The 11142-nt window shown below is 42.0% G+C and overlaps 1 long non-coding RNA gene across 1 annotated transcript; it reads left to right on the forward strand.

Moving 5' to 3' along the window:
• Nucleotides 1-801: 801 nt before the first annotated feature.
• LOC129057556 (uncharacterized) lies at nt 802-7500 on the forward strand. Its single transcript, XR_010136198.1, has 3 exons — nt 802-846; nt 5840-5922; nt 7430-7500. It is a non-coding gene; the product is annotated as an uncharacterized LOC129057556 (long non-coding RNA).
• Nucleotides 7501-11142: the final 3642 nt, after the last annotated feature.

Here is an 11142-nt window from a genome sequence, read left to right on the forward strand (position 1 = left end):
TGTGCATGACAGGTGTGTGTGGGGAGGTGAACCCAGAGAAAGGGGATCCCTGTGGGTGGGGGGGACCAAGCACCATGAGGGTTTGGAGCAACCAGGAGGGGTCTATGGATCCATAGGACTTCAACAAAAATAACAGACAAGCTAGTGGGTTCTAGGTGTCATGTTTTGGCATCTAGCTCAACCATGCGAGTCCTCGGAGACACCACAAAATCCAGACAGACCCCTGATCCCAGAACACATTCTGTCTACTCTGTCTACTCCCCGGCGCTTGGCTGTCAGACTCTGCCCAGTTTGGGTAGGAAAACCGGCCACAAGAGGGCAGTAGGAAGCCACTGACGCTGGCGGAAGTGCAGAGGGCTGGGTGCCCCGGGATTGGACCAATAGGTTTAGATAGAAAATGACCTGGGAAAAAAAATGACCACAGCACCCCTGAGTGCCCCTGGACACTGCTGCCTCAGCTCCACCCTGGACGTTCTGATTCTGTAGCCTGGGTAGGGGCTGGCAGTCTGAATTTTTAACACACAGCCCATGTGATATGGGAACTGCCCCCCCAAAGTATGCAGAATCTTCCATTCCACTTCCTTAAACCAAGATGACAAATAGGATTGTTAGGAGAATAATATCTGTTAAAATGTTTTATTGGGAACATAGATAATATGACAATGCATATATAAAATATATACACATTTCAAAGAAGAATAAACACAGTGAATAGCTGTGCAAACACCTCTTAGGTTAAAAAAATAGAATGTCTCCAGCATCCCTGTGCGCCCCTCCCATCTCATATCCCTTCCTCTCCCCGTAGGTAAACTTGAGACTCTCCCGTGTGGATTCACGTGTGTGAAGGTAAGTTCCTTGTATGAACAACTTACATACTCTTATCTCTTATGTTGATGTACATTTAGGTTTTTGGGTTTTTTGTTTGTTTGTTTTTTCCTGTCAGGGACAATGGTGCTACGGACAGTCTTGCACCTGGAGAATTTTTCAAGAGATTTTCTAGGTTATATACCTAGGAGTAGAATTGCTGGGGTTTTGTGTATGCATGGTAAGCATTTGATCACATCAATATTAGGGAGATTTTGTTTATTTGTTTGTCTGTTTGTTTTTGAGACAAGGTCTCACTTTGTTGCCCAGGCTGGAGTGCAGTGACATGATCATGGCTCACTGCAGCCTCCACTTCCCAGGCTCAATCAATCCTGTCACCTCAGCTTGCCGAATAGCTGGGACTACAGACATTGCCACCACACCCGGCTAATTTTTGCATTTTTTTTTTTTTTTTTTTTGGTAGAGATGGAGTTTCCCTATGTTGCCTAGGCTGGTCTTGAACTCCTGGACTCAAGTGATCCTCCAGTCTCGGCCTCCCAAAATGCTGGAATTATAGGCAGGAGCCACTGCACCTGGCTGGGACTTTTTAAAGAGAGTGAAAAAGCAAGCCACACAGTGGGATAAGGTCTTTGCAATATGTATAACTGATAAAGGACTAATATCCAGAGTATATAAAGAACTATAAACCAATTTTTTAAAAGACAGATAGCCCAGAAGGAAAATGGGGCAAAGTTGCAAGCACTTCACAAACAAGAAAATCCAGAAGGTCACTAAAAGTATTAAAAGATGCCCAACTTCACTGATTATCAGGGAAATGCAAATTAAAGCCACAAGGAGATATCAACTCATAACTTACAGATTGGCCAAAATTAAGAATTAGTCAATATCAAGTATTGTTGAGGCTATGGAATAATAGAAACTCTCAGTCATTGCAAAATAAATTGATATAATCACTTTGAGAAACACTGATATCATCTAGCTAACCTGTGGGAGCACAGGTTGGAGAATGCAGTCAAATTTGGGAAGCCAAATGTTCAGTGCTGAAGTGGCACTGCGAAGGGAGCTTGCCCAGAGGTCTAAGGAAAGCTGTTGCCTTGGTGCGGCCATGGCCTCTGTGGGTTCACAGCCAAGCACCTGCAGGGAAGCCTGGGGTGCTGTGGCTCAGCAGGACCAGCAGTCTGGAAGCAGAGCTAGGCACAGAGGCGGACAGTGAAGTCGGTCTGGACCCTGTGGGGCATCTTATCTCGTCACAAAGCGCTCCAGAGAGGAATGGCTCCTGCTTCACTCTCACTTCCCCAATCTCATCTAAATTCTTCTTCTGGCCAACTCTAACAGAACATACAGGAAAGAGGGTTCAGGGGATATAGTTTCCATCTGTATAAGTTTTCTATTACTGCTGTAACAAAATACAGACTTAGTGGCTTAAAAATGCAAATGTATCACTTTGGTAGGCTGAGGTGGGCGGATCACGAGGTCAGAAGTTCGAGACCAGTCTGGCCAACATAGTGAAACCCTGTCTGTACTAAAAATACAAAAAAAAAAAAAAAAAAAAATTAGCCAGGTGTGGTGGTGTGCGCCTGTAATCCCAGCTACTTAGGAGGCTGAGGCAGGAGACTCGTGTGAACCCGGGAGGCGGAGGGTGCAGTGAGCTGAGATCACGCTATGGCACTCCAGCCCAGGAGACAGTGCGAGACTCCGTTTCAAAAAAAAAAAAAAAAGCAAATGTATTAGCTTTTACAGTTCTGGAAATCAGAAGTCCAAAATGGTCTTCATTGGGCCAAAATCAAGGTATTGGCAGGGTTGGCCTCCATCTAGAGACTCTAGGGGAGAATCTATTTCCTTGCTTTTTCCATCTTCTAGAGACTGACTACATTCTTGGTTCAAGCCCCCTTCCTCCACCTGCAAAGTGCATCGGCTTCTGTTTCTGTGGTCACATCCAATTTCTGATTCTGATCCTCCTGGTTCTCTACTACAAGGACCCTTGTGATGATATCAAGCCCATCTGGATAATCCAGGATATCTCATCATCTCAAAATCCTTAACTTAATCACATCTGCTAAATCCAGGTTGCCATTGGAAGGTAACATAGTTCCAGGTTCCAGGGATTTGGATGTGGGTGTGTTTGGGGCTTTTCTACAGCCTAGCACATTATCAGACCAAGTTGACAACAGCATAGTCCTACCATCTTCCCCATCACATGGGAGCCTTTCTCCCGGAATGTTTTTCAGTTTGCTCACATAGATTCTCACACAATGTATAGTCTCCTCTTTTGAGGGGCAGGTTTTGTTGTCAATTTATAGATTCTGTGGTTCATACAATATTTCTGGACTTTCTTTGCTCTCTCAGCTCCTGCTGCTGTCTCATGTTTTGGTTCACCCACCCATATTCTGGAGTTGTGAGAATTCCTTTTCACCCAGTTTTGTTGAAAGTGACCTCAATGTTCTTTCATCATTCTAGTTTCTATGTCTGTTTTATTATAATTTGGGGGGATTACATGCAATTATACCACTTCCAAATTATTGACATCTGAATGATCTCTATTCTTGCCATAGTTTTGAACCAATGGATGGAGCAGCATTGTTTACATTAAAATTGGAAAATAGGTGCTACAGTAAAGATTAATGAAGGTTTTCAAAAGACCATTTCTGGCTGGGCACAGTGGCTCATAACCTGCAATCTCAGTATTTTGGGAGGCCGAGGTGGGTGGTTCACTTGAGTCCAGGAATTCAAGACGAGCCTGGCAACATGGCAAAACCCCATCTCTTTAAAAAATACAAAAATTAGCTGGACATCGTGGCACACATCTGTAGTCTCAGCTACTCGGGAGGCTGAGGTAGGAGGATTGCTTCAGCCTGGGAGGTTGAGGCTGCAATGAACCAATATCATGCCACTTCACTCCAGCTTGGGTGACAGAGCAAGATCCTGTCTAAAAAAGAAAAAAAAAAAAGAAAGAAAAACCAAAACAAAAACAACAACAACAAAATGAACAAACAAACAAACAAAAACCCTTTCTAAGGAAGGATTTCCTAGCCAGTCTCTTTCCAAACCATCCCCTAAAATATGACTCAGCATTAAACTTCAAAGCTGAGTAGTTGTTTATATTACTAGAAATAAAATTGGATATGAGGGTGATGTGACCAAGACATCCCTCCATTATGGTCAGAAATGAAATTGCAAAGGTTTAGGGTCAAGATGTTTTCCCAGTTGAAGTATCAGTTATAAATACCTGTTTTAAAGACTCTCAAACAAAGTGGTTTGATTTCTTTTTGTTGTTGTTGTTTGTTTTTGAGATGGAGAGTCTCGTTCTGTCACCCAGGCTGGTGTGCAGTGGTACAATCTTGGCTCACTGCATCCTGTGCCTCCTGGGTTCCAGCGATTCTCCTGCCTCAGCCTCCCGAGCAGCTGGGATTACAGGCAAATGCCACCACACCCTGCTAATTTTTGTATTTTTAGTAGAGACGGGGTTTCACCATGTTGGCCAGGCTGATCTTGAACTCCCGACCGCAAGTGATCTACCTGCCTCGGCCTCCCACAGTGCTGGGATTACAGGTGTGAGCCACCGGGCCTGGCCTGCTTTAATTTCTTAATGGCCCTATGAGTTTGGCTTAACTTCATGCTAAATGAGACTTCAGACTGTGAACCACGCTGAAGGAATCTCTTGGACCACCTACCTCAAAGCTTCTGCTTGCAACCACAGAACACACACACCCCACACCATTTGAAGTGTTTGCCTAGCATGTGACCATCTTTGTGGTTATAATTTTCAAATATCTATTTCTGTACCCTTTTATGGAGAATTCAAATCTCTAGTAGAAAATCCTCTTCTAACAAAACCTTCCCATTGCATTTGAGCAACCCACAGACCACTTGGAGAGCTTTCAAAGACCAGACTTTGAGAACCTGTAATTTAGAGCATCAAAGGAATTATGTCTTGAGTTGAGGAGGACCAAAAAGTACTTGGTACAATCTCCTCCCAAAATTTAAAAATGAGTAAAGCAAGCAAGTTATATTTATTTAGATATGAAAACTGACTTAAAGTGATTAACTGTGGAACCTAGATGCCAGCTGAGACCTCCCCTGCCATTTGGGGATTTGGAAAACTTTCTATTGGGACTCTACTGGACTCCTGCATTCATGAATATTGTTTCATCTCCCTTCAATCTGGAAACTTGGACTCCTCGGAAATTTCTATAACTAGTCTTTCTCTTAATCATCTCACAAAGCTAACAATGTCACAGAGAAGTCCCAGGGAGTTATATGACATCACATTCCACATTCTGCCACCTCCTGTGCTCTCCTTTCTCCTCTCTTCCCTCCCCCACTTCCTAACCTCACCTCCACTCCTTCACAAAGGAGCAAATGATCCTGTCTCTTTGCACTATGTGCCCTTTCCAGACGGTCTTAGCACTAGCTAAGATCCACCACCACCCTCCCCGCCCCGTCAGAGACTCACCTGCTCTAGTGGCCCTATTGAGAATTTTTCCAACAAGTATGAGACTCCTGTGAAGAGGGCATTATCTACCAGCCACTGAAATAATAAAAATATCTTCATCTCTTTATGTATATGGCAGACAAAAAGATCATAAAATCATGAAACTACATGAAAAGCTATTTAGTTTCTTCCTCCACAGAGGAAGATCCATGTAGAAAAGCCCAGAGCATGCCTAGGTGATGTCAAAAGCTTCCCCTCCATAATTCCTTCCCTTAGAGGGTTCAGCAAATGTTAATTACCTTAATCTTATGCCTCTCTCAATGCTATTTAAGCAGCGGGAGTGATTTGTAAGGCAGTAGGGCTAGGAAGGGTCTGAAGTCCCCTGCCAGGGCAGGCATTAACCCTTCAGTTGTTGTATCATGGGATGATCCAGGGAGAAGGGAGAGGGACAGAGAGAGTCTGAGCAGTGAGGGTAGGGAGGAGGAGGTTGGAGGGAGCCTTGAGGGGAGTTGGAAGCTATTCAGTTGGTGCAAAAGTAATTGTGGTGTTTTCCACTGAAAGTAACTATGTATTTCTATGTAGAAAGAGCTGTGCTGGAGTCTACAGAAGGCACACACAATGGAGAGCTCTGGCTTTAAGGATGCCACAGGCGGAAACTGACAAAGGTATTGCCAGAGGGATTCCAGGAATTCTGAGATGCTGAGGGGAGGTTTCGGGGCAGGGAGCACCTCAGGCTGATGTGGAGGTAGACAAATAAAGGCTAGCAAAGACAAACGCCCATCTGAGAAAAGACGTGTCTTTGTAGGTTTGCAGGTAATATTAGATGAAACCAGAGAGCTCAGCATTGAGAGCAGATGCAAATGGTGGCAGCAAAGCAAGGCACTAGCTTCCAACTGTTCTTAGAAGGAAATCTTATGCCAAAGCCGAAAATGTAAAATGGACTAAAGCAGAACTATGCAGTGGGGATGGGGTGGGATAAAAATACAGTCTGAGAACTGCTGGCTCAAAAGAAGACCCTCAGTGGCAGGTGCTTTGCTGAGGGGTTCCTGACCAAGATCCCCACAGGTAAGGCTTCAGACTCATCAGAGTCTGAGAGACCAACTCAGGCTAGAGACCAAGTGCAGGAGACGGAGGTCAACACCAAATGTCAACTACTCTTCTTAGTGACAAAAAATTGACTGGACTCTTTACAATTTTCTGTACTTTTAACTATATGGCAAAGTAAGTCGTAATCAGAAACCTCTTTATTAATTTATCATGAGGAAGCATGATCATCAGTCTGGAACTGTGATTCAAAGTCTGTATCTTTAACATTCTCTTTTCATATAGACATATGGAACAACACAATCAGAAGGACTCAACTCAGGGGAAATTAAAGAATGAAATCAAATTTTTAATCACATCAGCTAAAATATTCTGATATTTCTATCTTCTAAATCAACAGACTCCAAATTTTGATGATAGCACACCCCAATCAGCAAAAACTACCGGGGCCCATATTGCCAGTATATGCATATTTATTTATGAATTGTGTGTACCTTCTACTGACATTTTGAATATTAAACATTAATCAAAATTAATTTAAAAATGGGCCAGGTGTGGTGGCTCACGCCTGTGTCCCAGCAATTAGGGAGGCCAAGGCGGGCGGATCACCTGAGGTCAGGAGTTTGAGACCAGCCTGACCAACATAGTGAAACCCCGTCTCTACTAAAAAAACAAAAAAATTAGTTGGGCGTGGTGGTGGGTGCCTGTAATCCCAGCTACTCGGGAGCCTGAGGCAGGAGAATCGCTTGACTGGGAGGCAGAGGTTGCAGTGAGCCGAGATCATGCCATTGCACTCCAGCCTGGGTGACAGAGAGACCCCATCTCAAAAAAGAAAAAAAAATAGTTTTAGTATTTTCTTTACTTGTTACAGTGGAATATTTCAACTATCATTTAATAAAAGAAATAGATTTTACATACATGAATTTCCTGTGTATGACTCTTTTGGATGGATATATTGAAAACATTCTATAAAATGCATAAGATGTGTGACAACTACTCTCCTCGGGTGTGCTATAATGAGATTATTATAGTAACAGTATGGTAACTATTGTCATCCCAATATGTAGAAACTCTGATTCCAAGCTCCTAACTTTTGTGTTTGCCCTTTGATCTTGTCTACCTTTGAAGAGCATGCTGCTTCCCTTCCTTGCATGGAAATACCATGATCATTAAAAATATTGAAGACATCAAACAAGTAAGCGAGTCTGACTGTCTGTTTCATATCTGCAAAAGTTAGGACTAAACTGGTTTCTTATCTTGCAGAAACAAAACTATGACTTCATTTCATAGTTCAAAAGTCCTTGACTTGATAGAACGTTTCCCTTCAATGACCATCCCACCTCATCAAGAAACGATTGTTATTGTTTGGATCAGTATCCATATTAACACATAATAAAGAAAATGATTTGAATTGAACATATTGGCTGTGAGGTCATTCAGTTTTTACTGTATCACTAAGCACACTGTGTAGTTCAGCTGACTTGTAAAAAGTTTTTAACAGGATATTCTCAATGAAGAAAACTAGAAATTAATTAACAGTCATTGGCGCAAGCTCCTTAAGCTGGGTAACCATTCCATAGTGTTTTCCTGTCATTGGAATTACACCACCAGACCATATTCATACATGAAATTTAAACTCTTCATCATAGTTATTTATAATATAGTCCTTCCCAGTTGTATATGGTTCAGAGCTAGTTGTGTTTCATAGTGATTAAGTTGCTAAACACAATTTTTCCTTTACACCAAGTCAGCAATATGTGTGTATTCATCAAGTTGAAACAGACAGCACTTTGTTAGCATTATAGACCAGCTAGAAAGGTGGGAGCCTGTACCAGAGCAGTGAGACTAGGATATAGAGAAATAAATACATCCGAGAAATATTCATGAGGCCAAATTGAAGGAGTAGGATGAGGATATGGGGATGAAGGGGTAGAAAGAACATGTTAGAGACTACTTTCAGGTTTCTGGCTTGGATACCTAGATGGATGGTGATATTAGTAAATACTATAGAGAATATGGGAGAAAGATGAGGTTTGAAATGAAGTTGATGAGTTTTCTTCTGTGCCACATACTGAGATTGACGTTCTTGAACAGATTGATCATTCATCATGGTTTGCCTGAACTGTGCGGATTTATGCCTGTTGTCCTAGTTTAATTAGTAATTGCACCCTCTTTCCTCTCAAAAAGAAAACTACTTGACTGCTTCATTTGTTCTTGAGTTGGTCTCCTAGATCATTAGCCATTTCCTGAACATGTCAGGTTATGGAGTCATTAGAAAGTGGTACTAGAGGCTAGGTGCGGTGGCTCACACCTGTAATCCCAGCACTTTGGGAGGCCGAGGTGGGCAGATCACGAGGTCAGAAGTTTGAGACCAGCTTGACTCAAATGGTGAAACCCCGTCTCTACTAAAAATACAAAAATTAGCTGGGCATGGGGTGTGTACCTGTAATCCCAGCCACTCAGGAGGCTGAGACAGGAGAATCGCTTGAACCCAGGAGACAGAGGTTGCAGTGAGCTGAGATCGTGCCACTGCACTCCAGCCTGGGTAACAGAGCAAGACTCTGTCTTAAAAAAAAGAAAAAAAAAAAGAAAAGAAAGTGGTACTAGAGTTACCTTCTTGGCTACAGATTCATCTGAAATTTCCAAGCAAACATTTTTGATGCAAGTTTTCACTGCCTTCTTAGCAATTACATATAGAGTTGTAGTGTGACTAACCTGATGTATTCGTTTATATGTAGCAGCAAAGCATTGATGTTTAAATGAGAAATTCTGAGCATTTGCTTCTGTTAGCTCGCTGACTCAATATTCTTTTTTCAAATAATTGCTTTGACTTTAAACTTCTAAAAAATTTCTCACCTGTAAATGCCACTTAAGTTCAGATGGTTTTATTGCATTATCAGCCAGTACTTCTCTGCAACTAACACTATAGTTTTAGTACTTCATCTTCAATATGGTTACAAAATCTATAGAGATTATACTTCAGACTAAAACTATATGAGGACCTTTGATTTTTGTTTCTTTGGAATCACTTCCATTGTCATCATCTGGTTTATCACTACTGCCACATTCAGTAAAGTGTGCCTTTACAGGACATATATATCTATGTATAGAAAATAGCATTTGGCAAGTATATTGTTAGATTCTAGGAAATTGGCATTTTTTATATTTTCCAAATTTTCTACAATAATCATGTATTTCTTGAATCAGAAATTATGATTGATTTCTTAAAAAAATAAAGCCCAGAAAAGCTTATTTCACTGCTTATCAATTAGGGTCAAAAATAGTACAAATTTGACTTCTTTAATTTAGTTAACAACATTAGCTATAAATTAAATAATAGGCTTGATTAAAAAATAAAACGATCATGAAAGTAGCAAGTTAAAATACCCAAATGCTGATTTTCTGAAAACTTTATGCATTGTTGGCTTCTTGTCGGCCGCTCATTCTCCCTCCCACATGTAGCACACAGCTTGCACCTGCTGTGACTCAGCGTGCGAGTGTGACAGCAGGTGAACAGGCCTCCTCCCTGTTTCACGGGATGGCTTCATAGACCACATGCTTGGATGTTGCAACAATGTCAGATTGCCATAAAAGTGTCTAATAGTTACTGTCAATTTCCAACTTATCAGACAGTGCAGGGGAAAAGGGTTCTGCAGGACATCCGTTGACAGCGCTGACCTGTATGGATTTATGCTCCCTCATCCTGGGACAAGCACACCATTACTAAATGTTCTTTTACCTGGCTGAATGTTTCTGAAACACCCAACCTCCTCCTGCTCCCATCATGCCCCAAGGTTGCAGGAGTAGGGGGTATGAAAAAGCTTGTGGTCTCACCTGCTCCATCGGCTTCTTTCTCTTTCCTACACCTTCCTGGGACTAAATAGACTTTCCTCTCACCTCTTTTTATTTCCTATATAGACTTTTATGGTCCTGTCTGGATTTTCATATGTTAAAGCAGGAGATCAAAGCATTTGGAAGAACTTTTTCTCTCTGAATAATGCCTAGTTTCCAAGTTTAGTGTTTTGCGGCAACATCCTATCCTGAATAACTAAAGCTGTTATCCAAAATACAATTTTTTCCACTTTGCATTCTACTGTAACAACACAAGAGACAGGTGATGAGGGGGAAGGACATGTACCCCCAAGAATGTGAAAAGAAAAATACATTGGCATTTTTTTGGGTCCCTTCTTTAGCGGGCTCTATCAGTTGACTTCTACAGAAGGCTGTGCAGGGCACTCCATGACTCGCAGTGTGCCTGCATGCTGTACTGGCACTAGCCGTGCAATGTGGTGGCTGGCGGCTCTCTGAGGACTCTGTCTGGGTTGTCCATCATGATCAGTGTTTCCCTCATTAAGGCTCCAGCTACAGTAGTTCTGGGCTTTGCTCTTTAATCTCTTCCTGCCCGTTGCCACCAGGGACACTCTCACCTACCACAGGAAGTCTCCAATTCATAAATAGTCTATGTTCTGAACGTCTGTAAGTGTAGCACTTGAAACCCAGAACTCATTTTTCTGCAAAGAGAATGTTAGAAGTGTGTGTTGGGTCTCCAGGTCAACCCACAAAGGCCCATGCAACTTCTACTGCAGGTAATGAATTTTCCCTTTGCTCCTTTTATATATCATAGAATTATGGAATGTCAGAGCTGGAATAGAATTTAGAACATCATGCTACACAGTGATAACAGGGTTGTCTTCCACTGTATTCTATTACAAGTGCCCTACGTTCCATCTATGTGAGACATTAGGTAGGGTCTTGTGGTCTAGCCTGGAAACCCAGTCACCCTTTACAACATTGTAAATCAAATAGTCACGAACAGAAGTAGTCTTCCACAGAGAACTTCA

Source organism: Pongo abelii, chromosome 12, assembly GCF_028885655.2.
Source record: "Pongo abelii isolate AG06213 chromosome 12, NHGRI_mPonAbe1-v2.0_pri, whole genome shotgun sequence".
Lineage (NCBI taxonomy): Eukaryota > Metazoa > Chordata > Mammalia > Primates > Hominidae > Pongo > Pongo abelii.